We start from the raw sequence: 11,383 nt of genomic DNA on the forward strand, positions 1-11,383 counted from the left end.
CCCCCTGGTTGGGGAACTAAGATCCCGCATGCCACACAGCGTGGCCAAAAAGTTAAAAAAAAAAAAAGTGGTTTTGGGAAAACTGCTTATCCACATAAAAAGAATGAAGGGACTTCCCTGGTGCTCCAGTGGCTAAGATTCTGTGCTCCCAATGCAGGGGACTCAGGTTTGATACCTGGTCAGGGAACTAGATCCCACATGCTGCAACTAAGAGTTCACGTGCCACAACTAAAGATCCCACATACCGCAATGAAGATCCCGCATGCAGAAATTAAGACCTGGCGCAGCCAAATAAATAAATAAATATTTTTTTAAAAAAAGAATGAAGTTGGACTCTTACACCATAAACAAAAATTAACTCAGAGTGGATTAAAGACCTAAATGTAAGACCTAAACTATAGAACTCCTGGAAGAAAACATAGGGGAGAAGCTTCATGACATTGGACTTGGCAATAATTTCTTGGATATGACACTAAAAGCACAGACAACAAAAGCAAAAATAAACAAACGCTGTAATGCAGAAAAGGCTTTTGCAGGGGAATGAGTTCAGAAGTTCAGTTTAAACACATGGAATGGATTGAGTTTTAAATGTCTCTTAGACATGCCAGTGGAGATAACATGTACGTATTTGAATTTAAGTCTGGAGTTCAGGAGTAAGTTGTAGTCTAGAGGTATAAATTTAGGAATTGTTGAAATACACATCATATTTAAAGCTCTAAGACTATGTGGGATCATCTAGGGAGAGAGTATATTCAAGGGAAGAAGGCCCAGGATCCAGATTTGGGGCCCTACAATATTTAGTGGTGGGAATGAAAAGAAACAACTAGAAAAGGAGAATGAAAAGAGTATCGGCAAACAGGGAAGAAATCAGGGAAATGTGGTTTCTGGAAGCCCAAGAAGATTTCCAGGGAGGAGTGAGTGAAAAACTGTATCAAATACTGCTGAGAAGTTAAAAGCAACATGGAGCAGACACTGGGGACTTGACATGACAGTTTCAGTGGAGTGGAAGTTGCAGAAGCCAGACTCCTCTGGATTAGAATATGAACAGGAAGTGACAACATGCAGACCCATCCTCTTGTTGAGCCCATCCTCTCCTACTGCTTCAGGAACCTACTCCATCCTCCTAACACTTGCAGCAACTCCAAATTGTTGCACCTTATTAGATTCTTTCTCTTCCACTTGCAAACATGCTCATATCTCTCTGTTCCTCAAAGACATAATTACCATTTTCTTTCCTATTTCATCAACAGCAAGGCCATACTCTACCTTCTCTTAGATGAGGAAAGACTACTGGCTTCTTTAGGACTTTTCATTTTGTTTTCAAGTCCTGCAGCAAAGTCATCAGCTTCATCAGTCATCATTCACTGAAAAAAATCAATCAACATATTCCATTAATGACAAAAATACAACCATCACAAAATTCAAAGTCTTCAAATGTGTATACAACCATGCGTTTGCACCATTAATATGATTTTAATCATGGGGCAAAAATTTGCCATCCCCCAAGGAACATTCTGTTCTCAGAAATGCGACTTAATTTTAATCCAGTTTAAGTGAAATAAGGAAGTTAAAATGCAAGGTGTTGTCCAAAGCCAAACATGGTACAGCCATGATTAATCAGAATGTTTGGGGAAACAGCAGCTCTCATCAACCAAAAGGGAACAAACACATAATTACCCATTGAAGAAGTACAACTCATTCTGCATCAACCCTTTTTAGAGAAAGTCATTCTTTTGTGTGTGTGTCCTTTTATACTTTAAACTCATCATTAACAAATACTGATTACCACTTTACCCAGTGCTACACATAGATGGTGAAGGGTAGGGTGGTTTGAAAATGTAAGTCCCCTAACCCCCAAACACAAGGAGATTCAAATATGCCCACCTAGGTACTGGGTCGGTGGGGGGTACTTTTCAATGTTGGGGGATAAGGATCAGAAGTATAGAAGGCCATCCTTAAGCTGTTATCATCCAAAGATAACAAAGACTTTGTCCCCCCCCATTATTTGAATAGAGTCATGATAAAAAATGTTTCCATACCATTTGCATTTCCCATTATAGAACAGTCCAAAGAGGGTGAAGACATTTCATTGAGCACTTACTACCTGCCAGGTACAATTCTAAATGCTTTACATCTATTAACTCACTTAATCCTCTGCAGAACCCTATAAGTTAGGTGTGATTACCATCCTCATTGTTATAAATGAGGAAACCAAGGCACAGAAAGATTAAGGAAAAATCTAATTAATTGAGGATTGGGGTAGATGGAATAAAATTATGTCTAATTTTTGTTAGACAAGCATTATTGCATGTTCTGTACCTTAATACCAATGGTCTCTTCCATGAGTACAGATATAATGTGCTTCTCCCATCCCTGCCAGGACTGAGATAGAGCTCCAAAGAAGAGCCACCCTTCAGGGCTTAGAAAGAACACTCAAGGGAAAGTACCACTCCCAGGACAGTTAGAGCACCCAAAGAGATGTCCCCACCAGGGCTGAGATAACAGCTCTCACGGAAAGCCTGCTACTGCATAGCTGAGATAGGGTCCCCAAGGAAACTTCCTCCCCCAGTACTGACATAAACACCCAAGAAAGAGTGCCATAACTTGGCTGAAATAGAGTACCCAATGAAAAGTCTTCTCCAGGGCTTAGAGGAAACGTAAGGGGAAAATACCCCCCTCCAAAAGGGTTGAAATCCAGTTCTTGTTAGGGAGACCCAGCTGTGACTCAATGTGTGGCAGAGAATTTTTGTGGTGCCACAAACCCACCCTCTGGGATTAGAGATGTAGCACCCAAGGAAGAATCCCTTTGGCTAGGGCTGAGATCAAACACCCAAGGGCAAGCCCCTCCTTTAACACTACTGAGATAGAAGGCCCTAGGAAGAGCTCCTCCCTGCCATGGGGCTGAGACAGGGCACTCAAGCACCTCCCACCCATGGCAAAGATAGAGCATCCAAGGAAGAGCCCCCACCCCAGGGCTAATATAAAGCACCTAAAGTAGAGTTCCTCCCAAAATCTAAGAAACAGCCCCAAACCCAGGGCTGAGATGGAGCAATCAAGGAAGAGACTCCCCACTACATGGCTGATAAGCAAGCAAGGAAAATCCTTTCCCCCAACATAGCTGAGATGGGGAGCACCCACAGGAAAGTCCTCCCCCAGCACTGAGATAATCACCCAAGGAAGAGATCCTCCTCAATGGACTGAAATAGAGCACTCAAGGAAAGCCCCCTCATCAACACGGCTGAGACACAGTGCCCAAGGGAAAGTTCTCCCGCAGTGAGAGAGATAGTCACCCAAGGAAGAGTCCCCCCACCCCATGGCTGATCTATAGTACCCAAGGAACAGTTCCCCCTCCCAGGGTTGAGATAGATCGCCCAAGGAATAGTACCACCCCCTAGACTGAGAACACACAAGAAAGAGCCCCCTTGCAGGGTAAAGCACCCAAGGAAAAGTATTCCCCCGCCCAAGGGTTGAAATCCTGACCTTACTGAAGGAAACTAGAAGCAACTCAGAGAATGGCAGTAAAGTTGTGGCACCACACCAGTGGAAATTTCTAGAAATCTGCCTCTGGGGTATCTGAGAATGTTGTATACAGAGATGTCTCACCAGAAGCAGTCTGATGTATACTACTGCCTGAGAGGGTTTCAAGGGAAGCTGCTGGCCATCGAGTGCTGCTGGCCACTATGCCTTGCGCCAGCCTGGCAGTGGAGAAGCTGTGTGCAGTGCAGGGCCTGGCATTGGAGAAGCCTGATGCCCAGCAGGAGCCCTCTGTGCCAGCAACCCAGGACCCAGAAGCAAAACTTTCCCCTTACAATGTCTCTGGCGCCCTCTACAGACAAACTTCTGTGACAACTGTTATAAGAAGAAGAAACAAAAATTAAAGGAACCCACCATTTCCACAGATCAGACCAAACAGATTAATTTGGAGCTGAGAGGCAAGAAATGGATAACCAGCACACTGTATTAACAAATAAAGGAGGAAAGTCATACAATCATCTTAATCAATGCAGAAAACACAAGCGATAAAATGCAACAACTATTCATGAGGACAAAATTAAAAGCATTTGTTAAGAAGTGAATCTACCAGAAATCTATAGTGTACATTATTCCTAGTTGTGAAAAATTAAAAGTATTCCTTGTAAGATCAAGACAGGGATGTCAACCACTTCTATTCAACACTACACTCCAAGAATCCCTAGCTTGCACCCTAAGACAATAAAAGATAAATAAGTTATTTGGCTAAACTAAAAACTCAAAGTTGTCTACAGACAAATAAAGAATTTGACAACGAGAACAGATATAAAATCAACACATAAAAATTAATTGTATTTCTATATAACAGCAACAAGAAATTCAGGAAATGTAAGTTGTTTTTAAGCTATTACTAAAATTAGCAAGATTATATAATAAATAAATATTAAAGATATATATATATATAGGAATATATATAGCATATATGAAATATATATATAGAGAGAGAATGTGTATGTGTGTATGGAATGAATATAACTAAACATGTTTAATAACAGCAGACAATTATAAAATTTTATTGAAAGATATCAGAGAAGACTTAAAGCAAGGTCTACACATAGATAGGAAGACTCAGTGTCCACTTCCTCCACCCCTCAATTTAATGTATAAATCTAACACACTTACAATCAAAATTCCAATAGTTTTTCATGGAACTTGACAAGCTGATTCTAAAATCTATATGGAAAAGTAATGCCCAAGAATAGCCAAGACAAACACAAAGAAGAACAAATTAGGGAGATCTGCCTTACTATCTCAAGACTTATTATTATTAACCTTTAGTAATAAAGACAGTGTGATATAGATGCAGAGGTACACGAGCTGAACAATGATATAGAATAGCAGAGCCCAGAAATAGTCTCATGCATATATGGCAATGTGATACATTTCAGAGGTGTCATTGAAGATCGCTGGGGAAAGACTAGACTTTCTTTTTGCAGCATATGGTGCTGAGACAATTGGCAATCTATGTGAAAAATAATACAATTGGATCTCTTCCTCACACCATATACAAAAAAAAATTCAGATTGATTAAGTACTTAAATGTGAAAGAAAAATTAAGACTTTAGAAGAAGTTAGAGAAGAATATCTTTAAGGCTTCAAAAATAGGAAAATATTTCTTAAAGAGGACACACAAAAAAGCCCACTAAACATAACAGAAAAGGTTGATGCAGTAGTATTGGTAATACTCTTGTTCTTAAGTTTGATGTGAGTTTACGCAAGTCCCTTTTGTTAAGTTTCAGCTTACATATATGCTCCATACATTTTTGTATGGACCAAATACTACATTATAAAATGTTTGACTGCAAAAAAAAGGCATATAAATTACAGCAGAGAAAGAAGTCAGTACCCTTAATAACAAAGGAAGAAATAACCCAACTTTTAGCAGAAATCTAGTTTCACTAGTGAACATGTGGTTTAAAGAAAGTATTATAAAGGCAGGGTTAACATTAAAGAAAATCATAAAAACCAAAATTCCTAGCAAGCTGTTATCTTTAATGGATATTTGCTTCATCCCATGAATGCAAAACTGGGTCAACACTTAAAAGTCTATTCTTATAATTCACCATTGTAATAGGTAAAAGAAGAGAAAAACACATGACTATCTCAATAAATACCAAAATTACATTTGACAAAATTCAAGATCCATTCCTGAATTTTTAAAATAATGATAAAAAGGAGTAAGATACAAGGTAAATATACAAAAGTCAATTGCTTTCCTAAATGCCAACAATGACTACTGGAATTTGAAATTTAAAAAAGAATACCATTTACAATAGCACCAAAATAATGAAATACATATAAATCAAACAAAATATGTACAGGATCTCTGTATGGAAAACTACAAGATCTATATAAATGTAGAGATATTCTATGTTCACAAAATGGAAGATTCAATATTATTAAGATGTCAATTCTTTCCAATGTGATCTATGGACTCAAAGCAATCCCAATCAAAATCCCAGCAAATTATTTTGTAGATATCGACCAACTGACTCTAAAGATTATAGAGAAAGATGAAAGATCCTGAATAGCCAATGTAATACTGACAAATAATGACAAAGATGGAGGGCTCACACTACCCAATTTTAAGACTTAGTGTAAAGCTACAGTAATCAAGACAGTGTGGTATTGGTAAAAGAGTAGACATGTAGATTAACGGAATAGAGTAGACAGCCCAGAAATAGACCCACACATATATAGTTGACCTATTTTTGACAAAGGAGCAAAGGCAGTTCAATGGAGAAAGCAGTCTTTTCAACAAATGGTGTTGTAACAATTGGGTGCCCGTATGAAAAAAAAAAAAAAAAGAAAAAGAACCTAGACACATCTTATATCTTTCACAAGAATTAGCTAGAAAGGAATCATAGACCTAAATTTAAAATGAAAAACAATAAAACTTCTGTAAGAAAACATAAGAGAAAATCTAGATGGCTTTGGGTTTGGAAATGAGCTTTTAAATTTAATACCAAAAGCATGATACATGAAAGAGAAAATTGATAAGTTGGACTGTAGTAAAATAAAAATTTCTCTGTGATAGACATTATTATGAGAATAAAAAGGCAAACCATGGACTGGGAGAAAATATTTGCGAAACACATATCTGTAAAGGACTTGTATTCAAAATATACAAAGAACTCTTAAAATGCAACAGTAAGAAAACAACCGGATTTCAAAATTAAGCAAAAGATCTAAACAGATACTTCACCAAAAGAGAAATACAGATGGCAAATAAACATATGAAAGATGCTCAACATCCTTTGTCATTAGTGAACTGTAAATTAAAATGAGATATCACTACACATCTATTACAATAGCTAAAATTTGAAACCTGACAATACCAATTGCTGGTGAGGATGCAGAGTAACAGGAAGTCATTCATTGCTGATGGGAATGCAAAATGGTAAGGCCACTTTGGAAGACACCTTGGCAATTTCTTATAAAGCTGAACATAATCTTACCATATGATCTAGCAATCATGCACCTTGGTATTTACCCAACTAATTTGAAAAAATAGGTCCACACAAAAACCTGCATGCGAGTGTTTATTCATAATCATCAAAAACTGGAGATGTCTTTCAATAGGTGATGGATAAACAAACTGTGGAACATCTATACAAGAAACTATTATTCAGAGATTTAAAAAATGAATTATCGGGCTTCCCTGGTGGCGCAGTGGTTGAGAGTCTGCCTGCCAATGCAGGGGACACGGGTTCGAGCCCTGGTCTGGGAAGATCCCACATGCCGTGGAGCAGCTGGGCCACAATTACTGAGCCTGCGCGTCTGGAGCCTGTGCTCCGCAAGGAGAGGCCGCGATAGTGAGAGGCCTGCGCACCGCGATGAAGAGTGGTCCCCGCTTGCCACAACTAGAGAAAGCCCTCGCACAGAAACGAAGACCCAACACAGCCATAAATAAATAAAAAAACAAATACTTAAAAAAAAGTAAAAGTCTATTAATTTAAAAAAAAAACTTCCTTGTTAAAAGACAGGGAGTTCAGAATCAAAGCCATCAGACTCACTGTTAAAAAAAAAAAAAAGAATTATCAAGCCACAGAGAGACATGGAGGAAACTTGAATGCATATTGCTAAGTGAAAGAAGTCAGTCTGAAAAGGCTACATACTGTATAATTCCAACTATACGACACTCTGGAAAAGGCAAAACCATGGAGACAATAAAAAGATCAGTGGTGAACAGGGGCTCAGGGGAAGGAGGGGGTTGAACGTGTGAAGCACAAGGGATTTTTAGGGCTGTGAATTTATTCTATATGATAATGCAATTGTGGATACATAACACATGGATTTGTCAAAACCCACTGAACTTCAGATCACAAAAAGTGAAACTTGATGTATATTTTAAAAAATCATTTAGGTCAGGGGAATCCCAGGATAGAATGCAGAATGTGACAAAACAATCTAACTATATTACAAATTTTTGAAACAAACGTACTGAAGAGAGTGGGCAGGAAATGTGCTGACCTAAGTAACTTCGGAAATGAGTGGAGTCTATAAAACGAATGGCAAAAAAAACTTACACAATCACTGTGCTTTGGTTGAAAAAGTTGTTTCCCATGGGAATATGTGTTAACAATTCTGAAAACACTGCACTTGTGTACTGGAATTAAACAATTCAAGTAAGTGGGTAGCAGACGGTGGGAACCAGGTCTCTCAGTGTTGGAGTGGTTTACAGATAAGCAAGGGGAGGAGGTTGGAATGATACATGTGGTGGTGGATCAAACATCAGTAAGAACTTGTGTTTCACTTAATTGAAATACAGATGTTACATATAGGAATATTTATACATATGTGTATAGGCACAGGTTAGTACACACCCATATATTTCCTTGCTCTGTTAGCTGGAAGGGCCTTGAAGAGACAAACCCCAGAAGCAACTGAGCACAACTAGGGCCCAGATCTTGGTTTCTAATACCATTCTCCAATAAAAAGAACCAGGTTCCTTGGAGAAAAGGCTGACTCTAGGACTGGGGAAGGAAATATACAAGATGAGCCTGGAACATCTCGTAGTGCCAGAAAGTAAGAAATGCTGGGGGAAAAATCCACAGTAATGGGAGTGATGTCAAAGGGAGTGATGTCAAAGGGACACAAGAGTCAAATGAAAGAGCTACCAATGTTCAGAACTGGAACAATCTCAGCAACAAAATTAAGTAGTATTACATGATAACCCAGAGTACAAAATAAATTAATATCCATGAGCCAAACTCATATAAATAAAATATGGAATAAATTAACAAGTGGGGGAGAAGAGACATACCTCCCGTGCAGAATTCCAAATAATTGATGTAGATACTCCATCCTCAAGGAGCTGGAGCCTAACTCCCTACTCCCTAAGTGTGGGCTGTGCACAGAGACTTCTTTCCAGAGGACAGTATGGAAAGGGTGACTCTACAATGGAGAAACCCGACAAACACTGCTTTAGGTGATCAAGAATAACATCAACAGGGAATTCCCTGGCAGCCCATTGGTTAGAACTCTGTGCTTTCACTGCCATGGCCCAGGTTCAATCCCTGGTCGAGGAATTAAGATCCTGCAAGCTGCGTGGCGCAGCCAAAAAAAAAAAAAAATCAACAGTTATAATTCATGTTAATAAATGTGTGCCCTGGGTATGATAACAATGGCACACATAATCCAAGTATAATAATGGTAAAAAAAAAACACTGGACAAATCCCAGTAGAGGCACATTGTACAAAATACCTGACCAGTATTCCTCAAAACTGTCAAGGTCACCAGAAATAAGGAAAGTCTAAAAAACTGTCACAGCCAAGAGAAGCCTAAGACATCGCAGCTAAATGACCCGGCACAGCCAAATAAATAAATAAATAAATATTTTAAAATGAAATTTAAAAATGTAATGTGGTATCCTGGATGGAATCCTGGAACACAAAAAGGACATTTGCTAAAAACTAAGGAAATCCGAATATTAACTCCAGTTAAAAATAACGTAGCAATATCTGTTCAAGGATTGTTATCAAATGTACCATGCTAACATAAGATGTTAACCAGTGGTGAAACTGAGGCGGGCTATGTGGGAATTTTCTGCACCATCTTCCCAATTTTTCTGTAAATCTAAAACAGTTCTAAAAAATAAATTTAGAAAATACCATTTTAAAAAGGAGGTAGAAGGACTATTTAAAAGAGACTAGAGAGACAAATTAACCAATGTAATTTGTGAACCTTGGTGGGGGCAGCTATAAGTCATTCTGGGGATGCATGGGTAAATTTGAATAGATTAGATGGTTCATCCTTTCCTTAAGTGTGAGAATGGTATTGTGGTTAAATGGGAAAATGTCTTCACTCTCATAGGAGAGGCATGCTGACATATTTAGGAACGTCATGATGTGATGAAGTGTTATGATGAAGTCTGTAACTCACCACAAACAATTCAGGAGGGTTTTGAAAGAAGCACATTTGGAGAGAACAAAAGCAAAAGTAACAAAATGTTAGGAATGGTGAATCTAAATGAAAAGTATTTTGGCACTCATCAAACTTTTCTTTCACACTTTCTGTAAGTCTGAAATTTTTCAAAATAAAATTTTAGGAAAAATATCAATAGGATTTTAGAATTGGATAAAATGATACTAAAGTTCATCTAGAAATATAAACATGCAAGAATAACTAGGAAAAAAAATCCTGAAATAATATTGTGGTATGGACTAGCAATGCCAAATATGAAAATGCATAATAACTTAAAATAATTAAAAGACTGGTAATTTTTGCAAAAGACTGCAGAGTTCAGAAACAAATCTAAATATATATGGAAACAATGTATGAGGGATGGTTTTTCAAATCAATGTGGAAAAAAGTCAACAAATAGGGTTGGAATAACCAGATAGCTATTTGGAAGAGAAAAATCTTGAATTCTTACCTCACTCCTTCCACCTAAATAAATTCCAAATGAAGCAAAGATTTAAAGGTTAAAAAAAAAAACTTAAAAGTACTGGAAAAATACATTAAATTTATTCTTAAATGTAAAGAAGGCCTTTCTAAAGCAAGGCACAAATCCCAGAAGCCATAAAGACTGATAAGTTTAACTACATAAATAAATAAAACTCAGGAAAATATTATTAAACATATGACAACGGACCAATTTTCTTAGCTTACAAAGAGCTCATACAAACTAATGAAAACAGAACGTGACCACACAGTTCACAGAAAAGGAAATATAAGTAACCAATAAACATGAAAATGTGTTCCATCTCCTTCATTAAAATGCATTATAACTTCATTAAGATGCAAAATACCATTTATTCACTTTCAGATGATCAAATTTTTAAAAGTTGAGGGCCCAGTATTTGCAAGAGCCTCATAAATAATTATTCTTATACATTATATGTGGAAGCATAATTGGGCAAAGATTTCTGGAGATCAGTTTGGCAACAACTACTGACCTGAAAATGAAAACTATCCTTTAACCCAGCAATTCTATTGCTAGGAAGTAACCTTGTTAGTTTAATCTCATTATATGTACAAGTAAGTTCACTGCAATATGGTTTAGCAATAGTAAAACATTGCCAACAACCTGAAAGCCCATCAGTGTTTGAACATTTATTACACATCATATATTAGAATACCACAGTCATTAAAAAGAATGAGGTATTTCTGTACATACTGATACAGAAAGATCTTATAAGACACAGGTAGCAAAAAAAGCAAGGTACAGAAGAGTGTATACAGTCTGATTCCATTAATGTAAAAACTTTTTAAGTATATATTTGCTGGCAAATAACTTTTTTCCTGAAAGAATATACAAGACACTTAAAGCTGGTTACCTTTGGAGAGAGGTATTAGGAGCAGGAGGGAAGGGAGCAAGTTTTAATCTCATGCCTTTCTGTACCATCT

Source organism: Balaenoptera acutorostrata, chromosome X (assembly GCF_949987535.1).
Source record: "Balaenoptera acutorostrata chromosome X, mBalAcu1.1, whole genome shotgun sequence".
Taxonomy (NCBI): Eukaryota; Metazoa; Chordata; class Mammalia; order Artiodactyla; family Balaenopteridae; genus Balaenoptera; species Balaenoptera acutorostrata.